Consider the following 27,596-nt stretch of genomic DNA (forward strand, 5'->3'; position numbering starts at 1 on the left):
TGTGTGTGTGTGTGTGTGTGTGTGTGTGTGTGTGTGTGTGTGTGTGTATCTCACATCTTCATCCATTCATCTGTTGATGGACACTTATGTTGCTTCCATGTCTTGCCTATTGTAAATAGTGCTGTAGTGAACACTGGGGTGCATATATATTTTCAGATTAGAGTTTTCTCTGGGTATATGCCCAGGAGTGGGACTGCTGGATCATACGGTAACTCTATTTTTAGTTGTTTAAGGAACCTCCATACTGTTCTCCATAGTGGCTGCACCAATTTACATTCCCACTAGCAGTGCAAGAGGGTCCCTTTCCTCCACACCTTCTCCAGCATTTATTATTTGTAGAGTTTTTAAATGATGGCCATTCTGACCTGTGTGAAGTGATACCTCATTGTAGTTTTGATTTGCATTTCTCTAACAATTAGCGATTTGAGCATCTTTTCACATGCCTGTTGGCCATCTGTATGTCTTCTTTGGAGAAACGTCTATTTAGGTCTTCTGCCCATTTTTCATTTGGGTTATTTGTTTTTTTATTATTGAGTTGTGTGAGTTATTTGTATATTTTGGGAATTAAGCCCTTGTTGGTTGCATTGTTCGCAAATATTTTCTCGCATTCCTTGGGTTGTCTTTTCGTTTTGTTTATGGTTTCCTTTGCTCTGGAGAAGCTTATAAGTTTGATTACGTCCTATTTGTTTATTTTGCTTTTGTTCCTTTTGCCTTGGGAGACTGACCTAAGGAAACATCGCTAGTTTTATGTCAGAGGTGGCCTCTTTCTTGCTTGACATCTGGTGGTTGGGTTTGTCCCTAAGTGGGTCTTACTTGGTAACACACTGACTCTATTTCAGCATTTAGTTAGCTCTTCATGTTTGCAAACTGCCTTACAGTGTGTAGGATGGGAGGTCAGCTGGTTTCGGTATTCTTCCTTTTTCTCTCTATAGGGTAAGGTAATAATCTGCCCACAGTCAAACAGCCAGTTGAGAGCTAGACCAGAGTTAGAGTGCTGGGCTCATAGAGTTATGCTTTCCCGTGAGACCTGCCGGTCTGTGTGTCTTGACTCTGTTTTTTCCCTGCAGGAGCAACTGCTGGGACATGGGCCCACAGTCCTCTTGGTCTGACGTACACCCGAAGAGGTTGTCTGGAATGGGGGTCTGCGGACCCAGAGTCCCCTCAGAGCCTGCCACTTAGTAAATGTATTACCTTGGGCAAGCTGCGTCACCTCTGTGTCTCAGTTTCCTCCTTTGTAAAGCGGAGGTGATGACAGCACCTCCCTCAGAGGCTGTTGTGAATATTGAATGAGCCGAGGGCCATGCAGCTGATGGGTGGTAGGGCTTAGACCAAGCCCTGTGCTGTACTTGTCCTCGCTTCTCAGGAGTTCTGCTTCCTGGTGGTTCCCTGCCTCTGTTTGGGTGAGAAGAGCTGATGCCTCCTTGTGTATGAGCTGTGGCAGTGTCTGAAAGACAGCATGCTGCTCCTGGCCTGCTCTGTTCTTAGGCGAATCTGCGCTCTTCCCTCTTTCATGGGACTGTTCCCTGCCCTCTCCTGGGTTTTCTCTCCCCCTTGGCCCTTCTTTGACTAAACTTCGCATCTCCCCTCTCCTTGCACTCTCCCTCTAACCTGTTTTGGGGACTCTTTGAATGTAGTTCCTAGTTAATGAAGCAAAGTGAACAACTTGGAGTGGCATAAAATGCGGAGTAGGGGGAAAATAAACTTTGTGGAGATAGGTTGGGGCAAGACTGCAGAGTCTCAAAGTCCAAGTTCGACTGCATGGAGGGTCGGTGCCCCTAACCCCCTGTTGTTCAAGGGGGGTTAACTGTACATGCAGAGAAAAAGCCCAGAAGGAAATACATTATGAATAGTGGTGGAATTGTGAGTGTTTTTCATTGCCATCGTTGCCCCTTACTGTATTTTCTAATTTTTCTACAATGAACTATACACTTTGCTTTACTAATTTTTTTGCATTCTTTTTATAATTTCCAAAAACTCTATTAAAAGAGGGGATTTGTTTTTAATTCTTGAATAATAGATTAGAATAGCTGCCTTGTTATCTTGTAGAGACCCTATTCTTTATTCTTGGACCAATGAGTTGTATTCCAGGTGAGTATCAGCGTTAGTTTTACTAGTCCTACCGTGGTGTAAGCATAGACTGAAGACTTGGGTGTGTTCCAGGAAACCTTAGTTTGGTGCTGCAGGCTCAACGCTTCCATGGACTGAACCTTCTCAGCCTTCAGGTATTCACTGGTTTTCTATGAACAAAACAAGAAATTGTGGTCCACATCTCTCTAGTTCCATCTGAAAGGCTGCTCTGCGGCAGATCTGAAATGGAACATGAAAGCCATCCTTATCTTTGTTGTAGCTTTTGTGGCCCCCCAAGTCCCTCCAGTCAGTGCCCAGAATTGCTTATCCTATAAGCTGTAGATCTGGGGGTTCTGTTAATTAAATAACGTAAGATAGTTGTTCTTCAGGTGACCACCAGAAGCACTGCCTTTGTGGGGCACCCTGTCCAAAAACCAGTTACATACCTAGAATCTGGGTCTGACGTCGCTGACTTGTGATTACTCCTGCTTGCTACCCATTTGCTGGTGGTTCTGCCCAGTATTAGGTAGTGGTGATGGCAACTTCGCTCCACCTACAGGCAAATCACACTTTGGAGTCAACCCCCTGGCCCCAGCCTAGGCCCTGCCAACCGTGGGTTAAAGTTTTTGAAGTGTACATTTTCATTTATACATAAAGTACAGATTTTTACACATAAAGCCACATGCCACCACCCTAGTGCTCAAAGTGCCCAGTTTTATTCCTTAGAGATGAGAGAATTTGGGTACACAAAAATTTCCTTGTCCATACAAGATAGCTTTGAGAGGTGCACATACTCTGCAAAGGAGCTTCACAGTTTATGAGTTATCCGTAGTGAAGATATTGTAAAAATTGCTGCTTAGAGCCCCAGTGTTTATATTGTACTTGACCCAGTGATCTGTGCTCAAAGGACTTCTAGGGAGCTGGGAAGCTTTCAGAAATGCTGATGACATTACTAGTGCTGTGGAAGGAGAGAGGGATGCAAAACCAACAGCATCAACGTCCTAATCACTAAGTTGGGCACCTCTCAGAGCTGTTGGTGGGGTTTGCTTCTTGGGTTCCATCTGTGTCTGGTCCCGCTTCGGTGGCCATAGGTCCTGCAGTTTCCCTCTCGATCTGCAGGTGTCGCTGTAGGCAAAACAGTGATAACTGCATTTGCTTGTGCTGGGATGCACAAGCAAAATGTACAAAAGGCTGTGCCACCTCTGGCTTTTGCCCTTATAAATCACAAACAGGATTCTTTAAAAAGAAGAAAAAGGAAAGAAAGTAGCACTGAGAGTAAATTACAGTTGGCCCTGAACAACACAACCTTGAACTGCACAGATCCACCTATACATGGATTTTTTCCCGTAGTAAACGCTACAATACCACAGAATCTGTGGTTGGTTGAATCGTGGATGTGGAACTGTGGATACAGAGGAGCCGCTCCTGCGCTGTCAGTGTTGAATGGTGGTACATGCCCTGAGTCCCTCCCGAGCTACCCCTCTGTCCTGCACAGGGAAGCAGACAGCAGGGCCTCGTGAGAAGGGGGTGTCATGGAACTACTTGATGTGTTGACCCATCTGGTGAAACCCTGGTAGAACAAGGGTGTGTTAGAAAGCTGCTCAGTGCTTTCTTTTATTTTGGGTGGCATGGCCTTTGTGTCCAGCTGTTACAGGGATCCATCTTGGGAAAGGGGTGGTGTAGTTTGGAAGAGAAGTTTCAGATTTCTAATAGTATCCTCAGCAGATGCTTCGTCTTCATCACGCCTGGTTCACTTGCCCCAAGCACAGCACTGTTCACGTTCTTCAGTGCTCTTGTCCACGCAGCAAGGCCTTCCAGCGCCTCTGTCCCTCTGCTCCCTGCCGCAGGTAACTGCGTCTCCTCTGAGCCTGGGTTTCATCTTACATCTGTTTATGGCTAGTTCTTACACCTTTCATTTTTGGGGCAGAGACTTACTCAGCCCCTCTCAGCTCCCAGCTGTGTGTTAGGTGAGCAACCGATGCGTGCTGAGTTCATTCCTTAGTGCCTCTCCTTTGGTTCTACTCACCCATGTCTCGTGATGTCTGTGGCTTAGATGTCCCTTAGGCAGGCTGTCACAAGAGCCAGAAGGGTGCTGCTCTCTGCTGGGGCATCCTTTCTGTGTGCAGTCATGCTGCCTGAGAGCTGGCTTCCTGGATTTGTCTCTAAATGGGGTCCTTCCTTTGTTGGTCCCTGCTTTTTCAGGTGCCCGTTGCAGGAGGCCCTTTGATAGAGTCACGTGGACATACCGGAATGCTACCCCAAATACCCACCCTGTTGGCTTATGGTGAAGATTGACTGAGGTCAGTGTGTAAGACCTGGTGAACAGGATTCCTGGCGCATAGTGAGCCCTCAAGTAGGTACGAGCTGTTCTCAGTATTGCTTTTCTTAACTTAAACAAGAACAAACTGTTTTTCTTCCTCATTATGCTCAGTGTAGACTATTTGGAAAATAAAGATAAGTGTGTAAAGAAGAGAAAACATCCTACCACTCCCTATTAACTTTCTGGGATATTTCTACAGTTTTTTATGCATATAAACGTGTGCGTGGGTGTGTTTGAACACACACACACACACACACACACACACACACACACCAAAGTATGCTTATAAAATTGTCTTACACTGTGGCTTCTGTTTTGCTGAACATTGTATGCTGAGCGTTCCCTGCATCCCTTTTGCTGATTTTGAATTCATGTTGTACACTGTTGAGTGTTGTGTGCCCAAGAGGTTCTTTTGCTCAGATGAGGTTGTTGGCTGTAATCATGCACTCAAGAGAATAGTAAACAGAAAGCCGGCAGTCCAGGGATGTCTGCCAGCTTTCCCCGACTGGGGCTCTGCTGGGCCTGCTGGCCTCAGGGTCTGTTTTCAGTCTCATCTGGTATAGAAGCTGTTCTTTCACCCAATTCGCCCTGAAACTGCCCCTTCTCTAAGGAACCTCAGGTGTAAGTGGCCTCAGGGATTTGATTTAAATCACAGATGAGGAAAGGTTGTTTGTTAGAAGTATTTTTTTTCCTCTAGAAGCATTGTGTTTTTGTTTTCATTTTGCAATTCATTTCTAGCTTATAGGCTTCATTTTTAGAAGAGGTTGGCCTGTATATCTTACAGCGATGACTTATGTTGAGTTGGTTGGATACTGAAGCCGGATGGTAAAAATGACCTGGCGTCCTAGCCTGTGAGAGTGAGCATGTTTTGGGGCCGGAGGAGGAGGCCAGTGAGACTCCCCCAGGGTACTCTTCCCCCTGGGAAGTGTGTACTTCCAGATGCCAGAGCCCAATCGGCTTCCTTTTAACAGATGGAGAAATGGAGATGAACAGTGGTGAAGTGCTTTGCTTGAAACCGTAGTTAGAAAGGAGGGCCAGAGTCATGGGGAGCTGAAGCAGTTCCCAGTGCGCTTAGAGGCCCAGACATGGGTATGTTTGCTTTGCTGTTGTTAAGAAAAAGGAACTATTACCAGAACTATCTAAGAGATACTTTCCAAAACTAACACAACCAGTTTCTAATTGAATATTTTTCTATGTCACTAAAGAAGTATAACTTTTTATGCTAGCTTTTTTTTTTTTTCCTATTGAAAAAAAGGTATATGCACCTTGTGGAAAATGTATTAGGTTGAATTTAAATACAAAGGTGAGTAGACAGAAGAATGCAGTGAATCCGCGTGTACTGACTGCCAACCCTGTGAAGTACACCCGGCCACTTCTCCCCTTCCTGTGTTACTCAGAAGCAAATTCTACCTCATCATTTCATCTGTAAATGTTTTCAACTGGTGTTTAAACTTCCAGTTTTCTCATAATGTCATAATTTTTTAAAAAAAGTTTACGTCTATAAGGCTCCAAGCACATATCACTTTGTAGCTGACTCTCTGTTTCTCTTGCTTTTATTCTCTCAATTTATTTGTTAAGAAAAAAATCAGGTTGTTGGTATGTTGAGTTTCCCACTCTCTGATTGTTACGTGGTGTAGTAAATTGGCAATTGGATTTAGGGTCAATACTTTTGAAAGTTATAAGCCTGTGTAATGAAAGTGAATTCTCCCTAAAGGCAGCCATTGTGTGTACTTTTGTAAAAGTTTTCTGTTTTATAAACTTTTTATTTTTCGTATTTGTTTATGTATATCTTATCTGTTGTATACAATATGCTGTGTGTGGACTTCTTGTTACATCCCCCCGAGCAGCTGACAAGCAGCTAACAAGGAGGCAGTCTCCCTGTTGCCAGGTGCCATTTTTCCTGGTGTGCGTTGTATCTGTCCTCACATCTGTGGGGCTTTAAGATGCTGATTCCTGGGCCTGCCCCTGGAGATCAGATTTAACTGGCCCAGGTGCGACCATGTGTCAGGATTTTCAGAAGCTTCCCAGGTGACTCTGCCTGTAACCAAGAGTCAGACTTGACTACAGTCTTTCTCTCGACTCCCTCAGAGTTCTGTCCTGTGGATGTAGCGTCATTATTTAGTGAGTCTCCACAGGCAGTGTAATTAGGTTGTTTCCAATCTACTGCGGTCACAAATGATGCTGCAGTGACTGTGCTGTATGTGTTTCTTGGAACATGTGTATGAATATCTGTTGGACGAATTCCCAGAACAGGAATTACTGGGTCAAAGGGTATGAAGTGTGTAATTTTGATGGATGTTGCTAAAGTGGCCCCAGAGAGATTGTACCAGTTTGTTCTCTCACTGCCAGGCTGTCTGATGGTGGGTACCTGACCCACCCCAGGTGCCAGCCGGCATCCCTAACCCATTTCTTGGCTGCTCTTGCTTTTGCTTCATTGGTTTTATTTGAAATGCCATTCATTGTGACGTATGTTGGGTTCTGATTGGCTCTGTGTATGTTTCTGTGTTTTTTTCCTTTTCTATTCCATTTATTCATAGATACTAAACCATTTGTTCTATTTGTTTGCCAGTACCAAGCTGTTTTATTTACCATAGCTTCATTATGATACATTTTAATACTTGGTGGGACTAGTGTTTAATCCCTTGCCCCCAGACTTTTCTGGAAACTTTTTCCATGTGAAAAGTCTGTTGAAGTTTTCATTGGGAATACATTAAATTTATGTTTTGAATTAGAGAGAAATGACAGGTTTACATTATTGAGTCTTTCTGTCTAAGAACAGGGTATATTTTATTTATTCAAGTCTTGTTTTATGTTCTTCTGTAGAATTTTAATGTTTTTATTCAATAAGCCCTGTACACCGATACTGAATTCTCTATTTTCTGATAGTTTCTCTGTTGATTTTCTTGGATTTTCTAGGAATATAGACTCTTCAGTTTTTATTATAGTATTTTAGTGACAAGTATATTTAGTAATAAATACATTTTTAATATTTTGAATTTTAAATGTAACTTCATTTTTTTTCTCCCTCTCAAAATGTGTTGCCCCGAGCACCTGGAAGGATGGAGCTGACACTGGCTGCAGAGGGAAGGGGTCGCGGGCGGCTGGTTCTGAGGCTGGCAGGTTAGCCTTTGGCCACAGTGGGGTCTCTGGGGTCTGAGAAGCTGTGAGCCATGTAGGTGGAGTCCGAGGGGAGCAGGACTGGAGGTGGGAGTTTGAAAAACATCGGCATATCAGTGGGTTTAAAGGTACAGACTGGATGAGGTCACCGAGGCTGTGAGTGTAGATGGAGAAGAGGTCCAAGGATTGAGAGCCGGGGGGTCGTACATGAGGTGAGGGGCCGTCTGCCTAGGGGGCCAGGAGAACGGGGTGTGTGACCTGGGGGAGCAGGCCCGAGCAAGGCAACCAGGAGAGTGTCCTGTCACGCGGGAGGAGGCCAGTGGTGACACGCGCTGCACCGTCACATGCGCTGCTACTTCACCCTTCGCTTGCTCCCTGCAGCCGTCCAGCCCTGAAGTCCTCAGCTCGCTTGTCACCCCTTTCCTTTGGGATACACTCCTGACCTGTCCTCTGGTTTCTGTTTCTGCGGTTGGCTCACCTTGTGGCAGGTGATTCTCTGGCCTCTGGCTCAGACCGCACCCTTGTCTCTGGCCCCGGGTGGCGGCTCCCGTGTGTGTCCCCGTTTTTTTGTGTGTGTCTAGTTCTCTCACCGGGGAAGCCAGGAGGAGGGCAGTCGGCAGAAAGTGCAGCTTTTCTGTTACTGTGTGCACCTTGGTCTATTTATCTTGTCCACCGCGTGTCCAGTGCCTGGAACGTCCCTGGCGGCATAGTTGGCACTTAGTAACCAGCTGAGTGAGTGAGTGATTCAAATTAAAAGTCATGTGAAAAAATGATAAACCTTTGAATTTTAACATATCGAATGAATTCCATTATCCAGTAACATTGAGTTTTTCTTGAATTTTCATAGTTAGGGCTTTCACGTCTTCTGTGTACTGTTCATCCCTGTCTTCTTTTAGGGCAACTCAGTGTTCTGTAACCTCCCTAATTGAGTCCTGTGTGGTCATAGAGCCCTGAGGCCTCTATCGTTTCCCTGTCTCTGTACTGAAGGGCCAGGCACTCAGCTTCCCTAGTGGCGAAGAACCCTCTAGGGACAGAGCCCGGGACTGGGAGTCAAGAGCCCTGGTGTGAGCAGGCCTTGGGCCCTGTAGGCTGTACTGCAAGGGAGCCGGGAGCAGGCCTGAGTTGTTTTTTTTTTTTTGCGGTACGCGGGCCTCTCACTGTTGTGGCCTCTCCTGTTGCGGTCCAGACATGGGAGCACAGGCTCCGGACGCGCAGGCTCAGCGGCCATGGCTCACGGGCCCAACCGCTCCGCGGCATGTGGGATCTTCCCGGACCGGGGCACGAACCCGCGTCCCCTACATCGGCAGGCACACTCTCAACCACTGCGCCACTAGGGAAGCCCGGCCTGAGTTTTTTGTCTCTTTTTCTTAAGCCAGGGAACCTGCCCTCCTGTGGGTAAGTGGAGTCCTGGGAAGGCCTCTGCGTACAACAGGTGAGGGCTCAGCAGTTGGCTGATGTAGGGCTGCGAGGCACGGGTGGCTTCATCTCCAGGCTCACTTTGAGAACCCCTGGAGTAGGACGTCTGGGATGACTCAGCTCTGAATCCTGCGTGTCTGGTTGGTTGTGAGCCTGGGTTCTGAGTATCTCTCGAGGGTCAGGTCCGTGGCTTCGACAATGTGATGGAATGGGGCCAGTCCTTAGCTGAGCAAGGGCCACCACGTGTTCTCACATATAACCCTCAAGGTCTATTTATTTTGTGGTCTCTAAAGAAAACTTTCATTTTTAGATAATTAAGATCTGCCCCCAAAAGTTGCAAAAATCATGCACAGGACCCCATACATCCTTCTCCCAGCATGCCAGATGTCTGTGCCTCCTGTAACCCGGGGCTGCTGTGAGCGCATCTGAAGACCTTGTTCCAGTTTCATCCATTGTTCCAGTAGTGTCCTTTCTCCCGGGCCAGCGTTGCATCCGTTGTCGTCACTGCATTATGGGCACGTCTCCTCAGTCTCCTCTATCTGGCACAGTTTCTTAGTCTTGTCTCTCATGACCTTGACCCTTTTAAGGAGTACTGACTTCTTTTTTTCCTTGGTAGAATGTCTCTCAGTGTGGTTTTGTCTGATGTTTCCTTGTGACCGGCTAAGGCTGCCGCAGTGGCTGCTTTTCTTCTGTGCTAAAGAGTTACTATTTTCCCTTTTGTGATTAATAAGTGTCTTGTGTGGAGATACTTTGAGACTCTAAATATCTTGTTTCTTCTCATACTTTGCCCACTAATCTTAGCAACCATTGATTATTCTTGCCTGAATCAGTTATTGCTGTGGTGTCTGCCAAATTGCGATTTCCTGTTTATATCCTTCTTTCTACATTTATTAATTGGGATTATATTGCTAGGAATGGCTTTTCTTTCTCCTCCACTCACTCACTCATTCATGCACTTGTTTGTGTGTGTCATCGTGTCCTTACAGATGTTGACTACATAGTTATGGCCCCACTGTCTTGGGTTGTTGCTCAGGGTGCCCTTCAAATGGGCTTGTCCTTTTGACATGTTCGCATCATTTTTTGAGCACTCCTCTGTGTGCTTGCACCACAAGATGTTCCATGTCATCCTGCTGTGAAGTCGGCTTTTTCTCCAAGTGGCCTTCGCTTTTTTTCTTAAATTTAAATTTTATTTATTTATTTTTGGCTGCGTTGGGTCTTTGTTGCTGCGTGCGGGCTTTCTCTAGTTGCAGTGAGCGGGGGCTACTCTTCGTTGTGGTGCGTGGGTTTCTCATTGCAGCGGCTTCTCTTGTTGCATAGCACGGGCTCTAGGCACATGGGCTTCAGTAGATGTGGCATGCGGACTCAGTAGTTGTGGCACGCGGGCTTCAGTAGTTGTGGCTCGCGGGCTCTAGAGCACAGGCTCAGTAGCTGTGGCGCACGGGCTTAGTTGCTCCGAGGCATGTGGGATCTTCCCGGACCAGGGCTCGAACCTGTGTCCCCTGCATTGGGAGGCGGATTCTTAACCACTGCTCCACCAGGGAAGTCCCCAGCCTTGGCTTTTGATTGGAGAATGGTCTGAAATCAAGGATCTGGGCACCAGGTGTGCTGTCGCTGCTGGTGTCCTGGCTTCTAGGCCTGTTTTATGCCCATTTCCTGGTTACTTTACCCTCTGAAACCATCCTGCCTTAAACCATGGATTAAGAGTGTGAATCTCGGAGTCAGAAGCCCTGCATTCAGATGCCAGCTCAGACCTTGCTGATCCATCTGGCCTTCAGGCCTTAGTTTTCCCGCATGTCAGGTAGGGGTGATGATTCTCAGCTTAAATGGTTGTTGTGAGGGTTAAATGAGAGTAAAATGAGAGTGGTCAGCACATGCTGAGTGCTCAGTTGGGTGCTTTCATTCAGTAAGTATTTATGGAATGAATGCTTATGTAGGTTTGTTTCAGGGCCTGGGGCATGTGGGGTTTGGGAGTGCCAGCCCGGTGGGGCCTCTGGCCGGCTGGCGCAGGGGCAGCGCCTCCGACGCCTCCTTGATCTCGAGCTGCTCTACAGCTGGAGGGATGCGGGGAGAGAGGAGTGGGTGCTTCGCTGTCCCCAGTTAAAGGAGCAGTCCTGGTTCTAGCAGTACGTTCTGCTTCCGACAGCAAGCACCCCGCTCATCGCCCATCTCTGGGTGGCACTGTCCTGTGTGGGGTTGGAAGGAACTTCTCCTCCTCTGGCGTAACCTTTCTGCCTTTCTTGGCCGGTTCTTCCGTGGAGTGGGGTGTGGCTCGCAGTAAGTGCAGCCTGGGGGCTGGTGAGGGGGGCAGTCGGAAGGAAACCAGCCAGCGCCCCTTAGTTTTCTGCAGTGGTGGCCACGAGCCCCCAGATGCTTAGACAGAATCTTCTCTGCGGGGGAACGGCAGGAGGGGTGGGAGACAGGTCTGGGCTGGTCCCCCCACGAAGCCCTGTGCCTTGGGCACCCGATCCGCCCCTGCCAGTGTCCCTGGGCAGGAAGACAGGCTCCCTGAGAGCTTTCTGTTCTGCTGCTGCTGGAGCGTTGCAGTAAGTGGGTAGGTAGGACTAGCTGTGACCTAAAAACACTTGAGCATTTTCTGGGCGTCCCTGGGGAAAGCTGAATAAAGTAGGAGGAATGTCATTTCAGATGCTCATGTTCTCCCAGGAGAACAAACTTCCAGGTCTCTTCTTGCCTCTTGTTTCTGAAGGCAGTGCTGCTGACTCTGTGAGCCTGGTGCCTACAAGCTGACCTTGTGACCTTGGTACCTCCGGGGTGACCCCATGACCCCAGTGCCTGCATGCCTGGCAGGATGGGTGCTGCACAACGCGGTGTGGTGACGACTGGTTTCCTAACTTGCTTCGTGGGACCACCCACCCCTGCCCACCCTGCTGGGTCCGGAGTAAGAGAACAGAAAGAAGTCTCTTCTCCTTCCCAAGAAAAACAAGTCCCAAACTCTCCAAACAGCAAAAGCAGCAAAACTCATGGAAGTACCTCGCAGAGCTCAGAGTCAGGAAGGAGGGGGACGGTTGCCACACAGCTGATGTGGGGTGTGGTCCCTGTCCTCCAGCAGGTTGGCAGTGCCCTCTTAGCGACACAGAGTAGATCTCACTGTTACCAGCAGTTTTCAGGTTTAGGCTGAAATCTGATGAGGAGGATGGTAGGGAGAGCCCTGCGAGCGAGGGTGGCCCTGGGCCCTACAGTCGCAGTTGGCTGCAGGGTAGAGGCTGTGCCCCTGGGTCCCGTGGTCGTTTCTTTACAGACTCTGCCTCCTTGTGCCAGTCTCTTCCCCACTTTGTGGCTGAGCGCCTTTGATTTTGCTGCTGCAGCCTTTACTTAGATCTGTCTCCCTTGTACCCCTTTAGCCCTTGAACTTCCTTTTTCCTTGAAACCATTTTTTACTGGTGTTTTGAAAAATGCCACATGCCGGTATTTAAAGAGATCGCAGTAGCAGAAAGGGGGGCCGTGGAACATTAGTCCTCCTCCCATGACCCCACCTCCCTGTTCTGTCTGCAGAGAGGCCCCCCGGCGTGAGCCTGTCACCACGGGGACACCACAGGGGAAGTCTGTGAGGATCCGAGGGTGCTTATGTGCTCCTCTCCCCTACTTTTTAGAAAAACAGGCTGTATATTTTAGAGTAGTTTTAGGTTCCCAGCAAAAGTGAGCAGAGCACAGAGTCTACGCGCAGCCCCGCTCCCACACGCACAGCCTCCCTGTGTCACCATCGTGCCTTTCGGGTTGGTTTCCTGGGGGATAGCGTGCTGTGTACACTGCTCATCCCTGGCTTTTTTCACACGGTGAACCTTATAAATGTGTCCTCTTCGGTGCTCTGTGTTCTTTGGAGCGGCCACCTGTCGTGTTCCTCTGTGTAAACTGTGCTCAGTGACTCTGTCTGCTCCGTCGGCCTCGTTTCTCATGGAACTAGAGGAGAACAGTGACTAAACAGACTATGAGATTCTAACAGTTCTAAAAATACCTTCCGAAGTAATGTGTATTCACTGAGGAAAATGAATGAGGGGGCACAGACTGTCCAGAAGCCCAGGAGTGGGCGTTGCCTTTTTTCCAAAAGGCTTTTGGTTCATAGAATAAAAAAGAATGAAAGCTGACACGCAGATTTGGGCATCTCCAGTCGTGAATGTTTCTGTGGCAGGTGTTCTTGGAGCATCAGTGACTCACTGGCCTGCGCTGTGGCACTGTCACCTGGTGGCCCTGGAAGAGAGAAACGTGTGATCTAACCCAGCATTTACCAAATCAGTTAGACCGCAGGGCCTTTTCCTTCCTTCCTAATTGGCCTGCTGTCACCTTGAGGGACTTTTTTTTCGGAGGAGCCTGAAAGGTTATAGAAGTACTAAGTTCTCATTTATTTCATCCAGAAAATATATTTCTTCGAAGTTTTTCATTAATTTTAATTTACACAATAGTTAAAGAGTACGCTCAGAAGCATAGGTAAATCTCAGGCCCCCTTTGACCACCCCGATTGCAGTTTGCTCCCAGAGGCAACTGCTTTTCTGGAGCTCACCTTTTGTGTTTGTTTTTTTAATTTCAGTGATCACAGGTTTTAGTTTCTCAGATGGCTGGTTGAGTTTTCGGAGTGCAGTGTCCCTCCCGTCACTTGGAAGGGTGATCGTGTCTGTTGTGGAGTCCTGGTGCCCGGTTCCCTCCGTGGCTCTCAGCAGCACTTCTTTCCCTGTAGAATTTGGTGGCCTCCGCCCTGGGAAGCTGGCTTTTCCCAGGGTTTGGTGATTCCTGATTCTGTGTTCATTTTTGTGCTTGAGACTCCTGTTACCCTGTCTGTGAATGCTGTCACTGTTCCACACCTGGTCTCTAGAAATTTTTAGGCAGTGGCCTAGGGTGTCCTGTGCTGGTTGCTGTTCTGCAGGAATGGAGTTCCACTTCCCGGCTGTCACCAGACATGTCCCCACACTCTCTGGGCTGGGTGCCACTTGGTTCAGATTTTGTATGTGTTGGGAAGGGGACAGGAGGTGGACTCGTGGCCCTTCTGTTGTCCTGCCATCAGCACGCTGGCCCTCCTTATTTGGGAGAGACCAGAGCTGGGTCCATCTCTGCATCTTTGACCCCTCCACGCAGACCGGGGCTTGAAGCCTCCTGCTTGGTCCGTGGCCTTTCTCCATTCCACATAGTCTCATACACATTCATGCAGGTATGTAAAATACTTCCCTGAAGCCGGGTGGCCTCCTCCCTCCCTCCCTCCCTGAGGCTCTGAGTCACTCAGCCCCGTCTCAGGACCCAAGCTCGTTGGGTGCTTTCTTTCCAGTCCCTGTCCTCCTGCAAGTCTCATGCTCTGCACTTCAGACTTCTGCCCAGGGTGGCGTCTCCTGCTGTTCCCCCTCCATCCTCGGCTCATCCCCTGATGTCTCTGTGGACCTTCCTTCCCCCTCACAGGAGGATGCTCCCCCCTGCGTGCCGACTCCTTTTCTGTCGGCCTCCCTCTCCGGCCTGTGCACGCTCGCTCCAGTGCTTTCCAGGCCGGGCCTCCCTGAAGTCTCTTGGGTGCGTTTTCCCAGCATGTATCACTTTCTGCATCTCAGACTTCATTCGTGTGTGTAAGTACGACATAGGCTTGAGGGGTGCGCCCTGCAGCTAATTATCCGAAGCAGGTTGTAAGTTAGAAACCCAAAAGGTTATCCTGCCTGAACTGCCCCCTCCACGTGCAGCCTGGCCAGCTCTCCTGATTCTGGGGAGGGAAGTACTCTGGGCACCGGCGCTGCCTCCGTCCACCTGCTCAGCAAGGTACCATCTCAGCACAGGGCTCACCCCCGTCTGTGCTGAGGAGTCGGGGCCACCCCTGCATGCTGCTGAGGGCCCCCGACCCCGTGATCTTCCCTCTGTCCCTAGTCACCAGCTCACCTGGGCCCAGACCTGGAAGGCCCCGGAATACTTGGTGGATTTAGCCACATACTGCTTAGTAGTGGCTCTTGCAGGCCTGATGGGGGTCTGTTCAGCCACCAGCAGGCGAAGTAATCCTAGTTAGGTCTAAGTCATGAGGGTGAGCTGGAGCCCACCAGACACCCCGGGCCTGTCTGACAGTTGAGGCTGCTACCCCCTCAAAGCTTTCCCTTCCATCCCTGGGCAGCTTCTGGCCGACTCTAATTCAGAACCGCCTGGGGAAGGGGGTTCGGAGAGACGGGCCCCCTTAGCCAGGGTGGCACAGCACACACATCTGTTATGGGTGCAGTTTTCAAGTGCAGTCTGATGTATTTTTACAAATGAGCATTGCCGTGAATCACCACCCAGAACAAGATATTCCCAAACGAGAAATAACTGGAAGTTTCCCCACGCGCTCCTTCTGTGTGCCACCCACTCCCTTACAGTCGCTGCATGTGTGTGTGTCCGTGGTTTTGTTAGATAAGCCAATGACATTAAGGCTGTGCCGTCTGCATCCCTACTGCGAGCCTGTCCCCACAGCTGGGCAGTGGACTGTGTGTGCTGAGCTTTTGAATTTTTACTCTTTGAAAGATGAGATACACTCATGTTTTAATGTTTATTTATTTTATCATGTGTGAAGTTGTGCGGTGTCATGCATTTAAGGGCTGATTGTATATCTTTTTTCTGAGAATACTCTATGTCTTTTGCTCATTTTTCTGTTAGGGTTTGTTACTTTTTTCAACGTTTAAGAGCTCGCTCTCTATATTGGGGAAATTAGACCTCTATCTGTAATATAAATATTTTCCTCCAGTTTGTCTTTTGACTTGGCTTATGATAGGTTTTGCTCCAAGCGAAACTTTTTTTTAATATTTAAAATGTTTGTCATAAACTTTATCAGTTTTTTATCTTTTTAAATTTTGAGTTAGAAAGCTTTCCCTGTGTTGAGTTCAGGAAGGATTTCACCCATTTTCCTGTGGTACTTGTGTGCTTTTTTTCTATAGTTCTGTGAAAATAACCCTTGTGTGGTATCATTTTTTATATCTATGCCTCTGATCCATTTGCTCTCTTTGTACGTGTGAGGTGTGGATCCAGTGTTACCATTTCCGAAATGGCTTTTCAGGTGTCCTTATGACATCTGTTAGGGACCGCGTTTTGCAAGAGGACTTGACAGGTCTGAGCCCCAGGGGATGTGAACCTTTGGCTCAGCCTTGGTCCTCCCTGAGGCACTGGTGACACTGCCCGGGTCCGCACATCGTCCAGAAGGTGTGTCCCACGGGCCACTAGTCTCCTGTTGAGTGGCGCTCCTGCCAGGGAAAAGCTCCCTCACTTCCCTCTTTTAGGGTGTCTCTGAGGCACCACTTCAGCACCTACTCCCCGAACGTGTCTGAGCGGACTTGACTGCTGAGCCTGGGTCAGGGACAAGGCGGTGGCAGAGCTGTGTGCCTGTGGACAAGTCACAGTTCTGTCCTGGATAAATGAGGGGGATTGTGCCGGATGATCTCTGCGGTCCTTCCAGCCCTCCGTTCTGTAATGCTGGGGGCACAGCATTTGCACAGAGCACTTGTCCTGCATGGAGCCACAGCGTCCCCTGAGCGTGGCCCGAGCCCTGTGCGTGCTGCTCGTGGGGGGCACAGGGCCGGCGGGTGGCTTTGTCTGTGGGGAAAAGCTGTGTGGCTTGGAGCCTCACAGCCAGCTCCTTATGTTGTGTTTGCTTTTCAGACCCGTAAGTTTATATCAAGAGGTGATTCTCTGAAGAGTTGCTAAGCGTTCATTTATTTAAAAGTGAAAACTAGGTTTCCTCCTAAACTTCTTAACCCTGCCAGACCATGCTCCATGTTTGTAAGAAATATTTTGTGCCACTGCATTTGACTATTCTAGGTGAAGTCTACCAGTGTCGCTTCAGTAGTGCTGTGCTGGTCATGAGTTTTCAAAAAGGTGACTAACTTTGAGCCCAGAATCAAACAGATTCACACACGGTTGTGTGCCTGGAAAATTCACAGTGTGATGAGACCAGGCAAAAGATTGTTAGGGTTTGTATCTAAAATTGAGCTCTTTTCCAGGCTCAGATTAATTATAAACGTGCTGCCACCTGCCTGCTGTCTAGAGGGATGTGTAGAGGGGTGTGGGTCAGAGGACAGTGCATAGGGCCCAGCGTCACCTGCTCCCTCCAGTGTGGGTCAGAGGACAGTGCATAGGGCCCAGCGTCACCTGCTCCCTCCAGGCCACCAACACTCCACGGTGTCCCTCCCTTTGAGAGCTGCCCATCAAGTAGGGCTTTCCTGGTTTCATGTACATTTAAACAAGCGGAGTAATCTGCTTTAGGGTTTCTTTATTCCACTAGAAGTTAAGCTTATATATTGATCAGTTTTTCTTACCTAGGACTTTTCCTGGAGACATGACCATTAGAGGATTTTAGCAGGTGAATTGCATGTGTGTTAATTTATTATAGGTTACATTTGTTCAGTAACTGTGACTAGAACCCTGGAAATTAGTTTTTGTTGAAATTTTAGGGCCATTTGTGAAATGTTTGTAAGCAAAACATATCCAGCCCTTTGACTGAGTAACTTGAAATATGCTCAAGGATCTGGGGGTAACACACATTTCTCTTTGTCTTTCCCTCTCTCCCAGGGAGTGTGTGTGTGGCTTTATTTTTACAATGCTACAGAAAGTCTCCTAGGGAGGCCACCTGTTCACGGACATCTGCCTGCACAGCTGACTGGTCTGAGCACTGATGTTTGCTGTAGAAGTTGTCCTGTCATCACCTGTTCATCGCAAGTGTGGACAGCTTCCATGGGGTCACGGGTTCGGGGCCGGCTGCCGAGGAGGGTGGCAGTGCCCACAGGAGCAGCTCTGTCCCACCTGTCTGGGCTTGGCTCCCAGGCTTCCCTTTTCCTCAGTTTCCTCTGTTCCGGCCGCTGGGGCTAAAGGCATGGCCACACTCCATTCAGAGCATGGCCCAGTATGCATTCACAGCTGTGGGCGCCGGGTTCTGACCCTCAGCGCTGGGGGTGGGTTGTCCTCTGCCTTCCCACACACCCCCAAGGGTGGGAATCAATCAGGCCAGTGACGGGAAACTCCGGTTATTTGCAACGCCTCTTGTTTCACAGGCCGCTCTGATGTTAGAGGAGGTGTCTGTTCACGGGCCTACCCTTCTCCCCTCGCATCCGACATGCGTGATGTGTCTCTTGCGTGCTGTACCAGGCCCTGCTGTAGGTGCTGGGGGGACAGGGGGTGCTTGCAGGCTCACGGTGTGGGGACGGGGACAGACAGCTGTAGTCCAGTGTGCTGAGTGTAAGGAAGAGGTCAGACAGCTCCCTTAGACATCCGAAATGCTTCCTGGCGAGGGTGTGCTGGCCAGGGCCCTGGGAGCCAGGGGCGGGGGCTTCCCAGTCCTCCAGCCTGTGTGGCGGCAGGCGGGCAGGCGGGCGGACGGGCACGCCAGGGCCCTTCCCCGGAAGGGTGCAGCCTTGAAGGAGCTTGTGAGACGGGTAGGGTTGCGGCCAGGCTAGTCCTTGGGTCTGCTGTCTGGGGCCACCTAGGATGTGTGGGCATGGAAAAGAACCATGATGCAGTTCAAATAGACTTTAACAAAGACTGCAAGTTTTTCCAAGAAAACTAAAATCCCTTATTGCAAATTTTGTGAAAAGTATAACGGTCACAGGTTGGGTAGTGGAATTACTTCATGTGGAGTGTCTTGTGTTTATGAATTCAGTGTAAATTGCAGTTGTTTCATCCTCCATCCAGTACTTAAACTTTTGATCTCCCTTTTCTTTTTTCCCCCAAAGTTAAAGCATCAGGTCCTTTTCACCTTTATTTTCATGCCACAGTCATATTTTCCTCTATTTCTTGGAGGTAGTTGGTTCGTTAGTGTCCTTTGGGGAGAGTGTGTATGGGTAGATTTGAAGCCTCAGGAGTCATCAGTGGTGAAAGTTTTTTTCCTGTGGTTAGTCTAGCTTTGGTGGTGGTGAATATTACACATACTGATGGTTTTTTAAAAAGGGCTTGTGGTAGAGTCTGGTATGCTGTCTGTAGAGAGTCTTGTGGTGACGGGATGGAGCACATTCCTATTTCTCTGTGTTTTGCCTCTTCTGGGACAGGCCTACTTGGTCGTCATGGATAACAAGCAAGTTTTAAATTTCAGTTAAACGTGTGACAGTACCTTACACCTTAATTTGCATTACTTTAATTATAAGAAAGATTACATTTTCTGTGCAGTGATTTAAAATTGGTGTTTCCTTCTGTTAACTATTCCAGTACCTGGAATCTGGGTATTTCCCTTCTGTAGAGTTTCACAAATAAAACTTAACGTGTCTTCTTATTTGCTGCTTTTCTTTTTCCAGTTGATTCATTGAACTTTGTGCCGGGAGTTTGCCACATCTATCTTGTGTTCAGTGATTTCCTTTATGTTGTTAGATTTTAGAAATTTCTCTCTCTTTTCAAGTCGTAGGTTGGATGTACCGTTCCATTGTGTACAAGGGGCTTGAGACTGTTCTTTAATATTGTTTGATTTCTTTAAAATGAATTTTACTGTGACTTGATCAAGTTCTGTGTTATATGCCTTGGGGTCTTTAATTGCTGTTACGGTAAAACTGCATATTACCTTGCAGTATATGTTATCATTATACTCCCATTAAATACCCTGTTAAAAGCAGGTATATCATTGCATTATTCATGGCTTCCTTTCCTTCTCTCATTAAATTCAGTTACAGAAAGTTGCCCTGGAGGGTTATAGACAGATTTCATGTATCCTGAGTTCAATTAATATCCACGTTTTTAATGTTCGTGTTGCATTTAGGAATGGCATTTTCTCTGCCACTGTTCGTTACAGCTCGTGGCAGTTAGGAAAGCAGTTAATTAATTATAAAAGTAATAAAGGCAGGTTTTAGAAAATTTGGAAAATAGAGAAAATTATTCAAGTTCCATCAGTATTACTATACTGTTGATTTTCCTTCCAATTAAAAAAATTACATTTGCTATTTCTTTTTTTAGATCATTTTAACATTAGAAACTACTTGGCCACAATAATAGGTGAATTACAAGTATATTTAAAAGTAAACTCTTCCTCCTAATTCTGTAGCTAGTGTTAATATACCACGAAATATATTCTTGCATACCTTCCTCCATGCTCACAACACACACACACACACACACACACACACCCAGTTTTTAAAACTTGAGATACAATTCACACATCATAAAATACCTATTATCATATGCTATTTAGTGTTTTTAGTAAATTTGCAAGGTTGTGCAATCATCACTGCTATCTAATTCTCTTCCAGAATATATTTATTATTCCCAGAAGAACTTTATACCCATTAGCAGTCACTCCTCATTTCCTCCCAAACCTCCCAGGCCTAGGCAACCAGCATCCTACTTTCTGTCTATATTTGCTAGTTCTAACATTTCATTTAAATGGAATCATATGATATTTGGCTTTTTGTGTCTAGCTTCTTTCACCTAGCATAATGCTTTTGGGATTCATCAGTGGTATAGCATGGGTCAGGACTCATTCCTTTTATCGGCTGAATAATACTTCCTTGAAAGGACGGACCACATTTTGTTAAGTCATCCATTGATGCATATTTTGGTTGTCTGTTATGAATAATGCTGCTGTGAACATTCACATACAAGTTTCTGTCTGGATACATGTTTTCGTTTCTCTTGTGCATATTCCTAGGAGTGGAATTGCCGCGTCACATGGTAACTCAATGTTTAACCTTTTGAAGAACTGCCAGACTGTTTTCCACGGCGGCTGCACCATTGTACACCAGCACTTTATGGGGCTCCAATCTCTCCACGTCATTGCCAACACTTGTTATTATCTATCTTTTTGATTGTAGCCATCCTAATGATTTTGATTTGCATTTCCTAGTGACTACAAATGTTGAGAGTTTTTGCATGTGATTATTGACCATTTGTATATCTTCTTTGGAGAAATGTCTGTTCAGATCCTTTAATACCGTTTTTAATTGTGTTGTCTTTTTATCATTAGATAGAAGAGTTCTTTACATGTTCTGGATACTAGGCCCTTATCAAATAAATGATTTGCAAATATTTTCTCCCATTTTGTGGGTTATCTTTTCTCTTTCTTGAAAATGTCCTTTGAAGCTCAAAAGGTTAAAATTTTGATGAAGTCTGTCTAGTTTTTCTTTGGTTGCATATGCTTGTGGTGTCATATTTAAGAAATCATTGCCTAACCCAAGATCACAAAGATTTACTCTTATATTTTCTTAGAGTTTTATTATTTTAGCTCTTGCATTTAGGTCTCTGATCCATTTTGAGTTCATTTTTGCATATGATATGAGCTATTGGTTTAACTTTATTCTTTTGCATATCCAGTTATTCCAGCACCATTTGTTGAAAAGACTGTTCTTTTCCCCATTTGATACTCTTGTTGAAAATCAGTTGACCGTGAATTTGAGAGTTTCTGGACTCTCGGTTCTGTTCTGTTGATCTCCATGTCTGTCCTTACGCCAGTACTGCATTGTCTTGATTACTACACCTTTGTTAGTAAGTAAGCTTTGAAATTGGAACCTTTGTTCTCCTTTTTTTAAGATTGTTTCGGTTATTCTGGATCACTTGCATTTCCGTATGGATTTTAGAATCAGCTTGCCAGTTTCTGCAAAGAAGCCAGTGGGGGTGTTGATAGGTATTGCATTGACTCTGTAGATCAGTCTGGGGAGTATTGTCATCTTAACAGTATTTAAGTCTTCCAGTCCTTGTACTTGAGATGCCTTTCAATTTTATTTAGCTCTTCTTTAATTCTTTTCAACAATGTTTTCTTTTTGGAGTGTAAGTTTTTATCTTTTTTTTGTTAAATTTATTCCTAAGCATTTTATTCTTTCTGATGCTGTTGTAAATGGAATTGTCTTAATTTCTTTTTCAGATTGTTCACTGCTACCGTTATGAAACCCAATTGATTTTTTCATATTGATTTTGTGACCTGCAACTTTGCTTAACTCTTTTATTAACTAATAATTTTTAGTGAATTCTTAAGCATCTTTCTGTCAGTCTGTCTATCTATCTGTCTATCTATCTATCTAGATCGTGCCGTCTGCAAATAGAGATAGTTTCACTTCTTCCAGTCTGGGTGTCTTTTATTTATTTATTTTCTTGCCTAATTGCCCTGGCTAGCACCTCCAGTACAACATTGACTAGAAATTGTGAGAGCGGACATCCTTGTCCTGTTCCCAGACTTGGGGAAAAGCATTCAGGCTTTCACCCTTAAGTGTGATGTGAACTGTGGGCCTCAGTCTTTCTTTACTCTCATGAGTAAGTGACCATTGAGAGAAAGTTTTTGAGACCTCACCAACCTTGCTGATTTTCCTGGGATTAAAGGGTTCTTGGGATTAGGGACTTTTAGTTTTATGGGCAAACTATTGCCCATGACTGAGCAGGTTCCCAGGATGTGAGAATCCAGTGCTGAAGCAAAGAAAGCCCCAAGGAAACCACGGCAAGCCGGCCACTCTACCAAATGTCTGAATGTGTCTGTGTTTTCTTTATACTTGATTGATAGTTTGGCTCTATATAGTGTTAGGTTGGCAGTGTGCCCTGCATTCCCTTGTTTTCTTCTGGCTCACAGTGTCACTCCTAGGGAGTTGGAGGGTGTTCAGATTCTTGCTCTTGGTGGGAAGCTTACTCTTCCCAGTGTTCCTGCTCTTCCAAAAGTGTATCCTGCTTCTCTGAGTTTGGCTCTAGTTCAGTTTGATGTGCTTTGTGCCTGGTGGGCCCGTCAGACTGACGGGCACACTCTGCAGATACTGCAGGTTTGGTTCCAGACCGTTGCGATAAAGCAAATGTCAAAATAAAGCGAGTCACTCCTAGTGCATAAAAAAGTTAGGTTTACACTATAAGTCTGTTAAGTGTGCAGTAGTATTATATATATATAAAAAACAATACACATGCCTTAATTAAAAATACCTTATTGCTAAAAAATGCTAACCATCATCTGACAATGAACATAAGGTTGCCATAAACCTTCAATTTGTTAAAAAAAAAAAATGCAGTATCTGCAAAGTGCAATAAAATGTGGTAAGCCTGTGTATCCTGTCTCTGACTTTTTTCTCTTTTTTTCTGGGAAACTCATGCACGATCTCCTCACCTGTATCCTCCAGTCCTTGTATTGAGTTGGTTTGTACTCTGCTATCAGTATTCATTTCCGCAAGCTCTTTCTTTGTTTTCTGAAAGGGGTTGTTTTTTACATAATCTGTTATTGTTTCAAGGCTGCGGTATCTTCTCACTGTTGTGAGAGGTTGGACACACACACAGGGATCGAGATGTGTGTATGTGTGTGTGTTTATCTGTCTCCAATTCCCTGTAGAGTAGACCTCTAGGGTTTTGGAGGGTGGTGGGGGGTTAGTTGCCTCTTCGTGGAATAGAAGAGGGGGCTGACTTCTTCCTAGACAGATTCCTTAACCTGTCCTCAGTATTTAGCCCCACTTCCCTACTTCCTAAGGTAACTTGTGTCCCCAGCTCGAGAGCCTTTGGGGGTTCTGTGGTATAAGAAGTGTGTGTTTGGTTTCAGGTATGAGGTGACTGGGACATGTGAGTGGAAGCGGTTAGCTGACAGGGACATGTCAGTCTGAAGTTTAGGGAGAGAAGCAAAAGCTGGAGCCAGGTGTGAGAGTCATCATCTTGGCAGTGGTGGTTGTAACCCTGGAAATGAAGTTTTGTCTCTGAGGGGAGTGAGAAGGGCAGCGGCCAGTGAGAGACTGGGGGAAAGCGTTCTGAAGCTCTGGGGACTGTCGACGGTGGAAGAAAAGGAATCCCTGAAGAGGGGTAAGACGGGTGGAGGGGGAATCTGAGAGCAAGACGGTTTGGGAAAGACTCGGCTGACCCAAGCTGGGACAGCGGGCAGAGCCGTCTGGCGGGGGCAGGGTGGGACTCTGGACTGAGAGTGAGTTCGAGGAGTTGAACTCACCCATTCAGCCATGTGGCCACATTTGGGATGGCAGGACTTGGTAGATCAGCAGATCGTTCTGTTCATGTGCTCTTTGCATACAGTTTTGACGTGGAAGAAGATTGATTGATTGATTTATATTACAATGTATTTGACTTACAATATTGTATTAGTTGCAGGTGTACAACATATAGTGATTCAGCGTTTTTATAGATTATACTCCATTTAAAGTTATTGTAAAATATTGGCTGTATTCCCTGTGCTGTACAATATATTGTTGTATTTTATTTTGTACATGGAGTCTGTACCTCTTAATCCCCTACCCCTACCTTGACCCTCTCTCTGGTAATGATTAGTTTGTTCTCTATGTCTATGAATCTGTTTTTTGTGTTGTTATATTCATTCGTTTTATTTTTTAGATTCCACATATAAGTGATAACATACAGTGTGTGTCTTTCTCTGACCTATTTCACTAAGCATAATCCCCTCAAGGTCCATCCATTGTTGTTGCAAATGGCAAAATTCCATTCTTTTTTATGGCTGAGTAATAGTCTATTGTGCGTGTGTGCGTGTGCATGTGTGTGTGTGTGCGTGTGTGTATCACATCTTCTTTATCCATTTATCTGTTGACGGACACTTAGGTTGCTTCCATATCTTGGCTATTGTAAATAACGCTGCTATGAACACTGGGGTGCAGATATCTTTTCGAATTAGTGTTTTTGTTTTCTTTGGATATATACCCAGGAGTGGAACTGCGGGATCATATGGTAACTCTATTTTTAGTTTTCTGAGGAACCTCCCTACTGTTTTCCGTAATGGCTGCACCAATTTACATTCCTACCAACCATGTACTAGGGTTCTCTTTTCTCCATATCCTTGGCAACATTTCCTTTTTTTTTTTTTTTTTTTTAATAAATTTATTTTGGCTGCGTTGGGTCTTCATTGCCGTGCCGGGCTTTCTCTAGTTGCGGCGAATGGGGGCTACTCTTCGTTGCGGTGCGTGGGCTTCTCATTGTGGTGGCTTCTCTTGTTGCGGAGCATGGGCTCTAGGCGCGCAGGCTTAAGTAGTTGTGGCGCACGGGCTTAGTTGCTCCATGGCATGTGGGATCTTCCCGGACCAGGGCTCGGACCCATGTCCCCTGCATTGGCAGGTGGATTCTTAACCACTGCGCCACCAGGGAAGTCCCCGTGAAGGCAGAACTAGTTGCTTTTCATCAGTAGCCTGAGTAGATGTGCTGCATTTGAAAGGCTGTCTGTCAGAGATGCCTTTCTGACACTAGTTTTGTTTGTGACTCTTGTTATAGTAAGAAAGACCTTTCTCTATAAGCCTCTACATAGAACTCTCCAGTCTACATTGCCAGAAACCAGGCTGCATTCCTCAGGCATTGTTAGTCCAATGAGGTAATTATGTTTGATAGAGCATCTAGTTCTGCTTCTTTAAAGGGTAAAATTACAGAGATTGCAAATATATACCGTAGTCTAAGAGGCTCCTCTGAAGCACTATTTTTTTTTTTTTTTTGCGGTACGCGGGCCTCTCACTGTTGTGGCCTCTCCCATTGCAGAGCACAGGCTCCGGACGCTCAGGCTCAGCGGCCATGGCTCATGGGCCCAGCCGCTCCGCGGCATGTGGGATCTTCCCGGACCGGGGCACGAACCCGTGTCCCCTGCATCAGCAGGCGGACTCCCAGCCACTGCGCCACCAGGGAAGCCCTGAAGCACTTTTTAGGAGGCAGTAAAGTTAACAGTTCACGCTGTGTGGGGACAGGCAGCAGGAGCCAAGCAGCAGAGTAGCTCAGCGAGGCTGGGTGGCATCGTGCTGCAGCTCACTGCCGGCGCTGCGGGAGGACCTGGCCAGTCTGTGGCCTGGGTCTTGTCCAGCCATCCGTTCAGCCCCCCTCAGAACAGCACTTGCTGGAGGGTCTCAGCTCATATATATGGGGGGAGGGGGCTGTTAGGGAGGATCGAGTCTGACACAGAACTTCGTAAATAGTAGGAGTGTTTCTCCAGCCTGTCTTCACTGTCTTCACAGCTAAAATTCCCTGGCAGCCTGTAACTATGAGAACGGAAAGTACTATTTGCAGAGACTGAAATCCAGCAGGCGTTAGTGCTCCCATGGCACCTTGTTGCTTTGGCTGTACTCTTGGGCCGTCATCTCTTCCAAGCTGAGCTGTCGTCAGGAGGCGGAAGCAGCCACACAAGACCCTGGACATGTATGGAGAAGTGCGTTTTGTCAGCGTGAAAGTCTGACCACACACTCTCAGGGCTCAGGGTCGTGTGCGTGGGCAGGTGGATGGCACCCAGAGGTCACAGCTGGGCCTAGAGCGTGTGTCTGGACCTGAATTGTGCAGCCTCATGTGTGTAAACTGGGGATAAGGATTGGATCAACACAACCCGTAGGTGGGTTCTGGGGGTGTCAGCCATTGCTGGTCTGTTAGCTCGCAAGTCCATGCTGTTTCCGCAGTGAGGGGTTACATCCCTCATTGCATTGATGAGCACACCAAGGCTTGGAGAGCGGGGCCAGCTTGTCCAGGGTTCCACTGCTGGTCTGTGGCCAGCAGGGACTTTGACTGCAGAGTCTGTGTCCTCGAGCACTAAATTATTCTGCTTTATTTTTTTATCTGAAATCCTTCGAAGACCTTCCTTCCCTTAAGGAGGTCTGACATGTGAACCCCTTTGCCTAGTCTTTCACTTTCTCACTAGGGTCGGGTACTCATTGCTTCTCAGTGTCACATCAGCTCAGAGCTGCTGATTCCGGTCCTGACACCGTGTGGACCGCCTATGCTGTGTTAGAGTCTGGAACGCACCTTCTACTGTGCACATGTGTGTGCACACACGCTCACAGCAGCAATCCTCCTCCCTTCCAAAAACAAAGCAGACAGGAACACCAGGAACAGTCGGCGGGGAGACTGTGCCCGACTGTGGGGGAGATGGCATGGGAGGTCAGCAGGCTGAGAAGGGCAGGCACCCTGTCAGGAGGAATTCCTGTACAGTCAGTGCTGGAGTGCTTGTGGTCCCGCGGGAGGTCGGAGGAGAGAGGGCTTGTCTGTGTACCTGGGGGGCTGGGATGACGCGGTCAAGTACCCTGAGTATCGTGCTGAAGAAGTGGGTCTATCTTGTGGAGAGTGGGCTACCCAGTGGTTTCTAACTCAAGAGTTCCGTACTCCGGCTTGTTTGAAAGTTAACAGGGAGCAGACACAGTGGATGAGGTTGGGGATGCAGACAGGATACCTCACTGTTGCAGTGTTTCCCGGGGTGTGTGTGGAAGAGGCAGGGTTACTGCTGTGTCGCCTGGAGCTTATGGGGAGGAGAGGTCAGCCGAAGGAGACCAGGTGGTGGTGGGTGTGATGGTGGAGGAGAGAGGGGGAGACCGGGTGTGTCTAGGGCAGGATGTTGATATCAGATGTTGTAGGGGAAAGCAGGTTCTGAAACCTATGAAAGGCCAGTTTGGCTTTGACACTTGGAGGTCGCTGGGCTGGCCAGAGTTTCACAGTGGGGCGTGCTGGAAGGTGAGGTCGAGAGAAAGTGACTTCCTGAAGGGAAGGCAGGGTGGGAGCAGGATTTTGAGTCCCTGTTTGTTTGTCTTTAAGGTTGGGTGAGGTGTGAGGGCTGGAGCAGTGTGGCTGTGAGGGACAGGGGATATCTGTGGGAGGGGTCGAGCAGGAGCTGGCCAGGGGGCCTGGCCCGTTGACCTTGACAGCAAGAAGCAAGAGCACAGCCCAGGTCCCCAGGACTCAGCATTTCTAGTTGACGTCGAAGTTCCGTGTTATATAGTGTTCAGTGAGGAGTGGAGCTTTGCTGTGTCAAAATAATGCTTCACTTTACCGAAAGCATTTACCCTAAGATTCCATTCAATAGCAGACTCCTTAGTTCATTGGGGATTTTCTCTTTGCAAAT

At 47.1% G+C, this 27,596-nt stretch overlaps 1 protein-coding gene across 1 annotated transcript in view; it reads left to right on the forward strand.

Moving 5' to 3' along the window:
- The window catches only part of NUDCD3 (NudC domain containing 3), a 72,780-nt gene that overhangs the window by 6,582 nt on the left and 38,602 nt on the right, over positions 1-27,596 (forward strand). The gene's annotated exons all lie outside the window — the stretch shown is intronic.

The sequence above is a fragment of the Monodon monoceros genome, unplaced genomic scaffold (genome assembly GCF_005190385.1).
Source record: "Monodon monoceros isolate NGI ecotype Baffin Bay Population unplaced genomic scaffold, NGI_Narwhal_1 Super_Scaffold_2, whole genome shotgun sequence".
In the NCBI taxonomy this organism is placed as follows: domain Eukaryota; kingdom Metazoa; phylum Chordata; class Mammalia; order Artiodactyla; family Monodontidae; genus Monodon; species Monodon monoceros.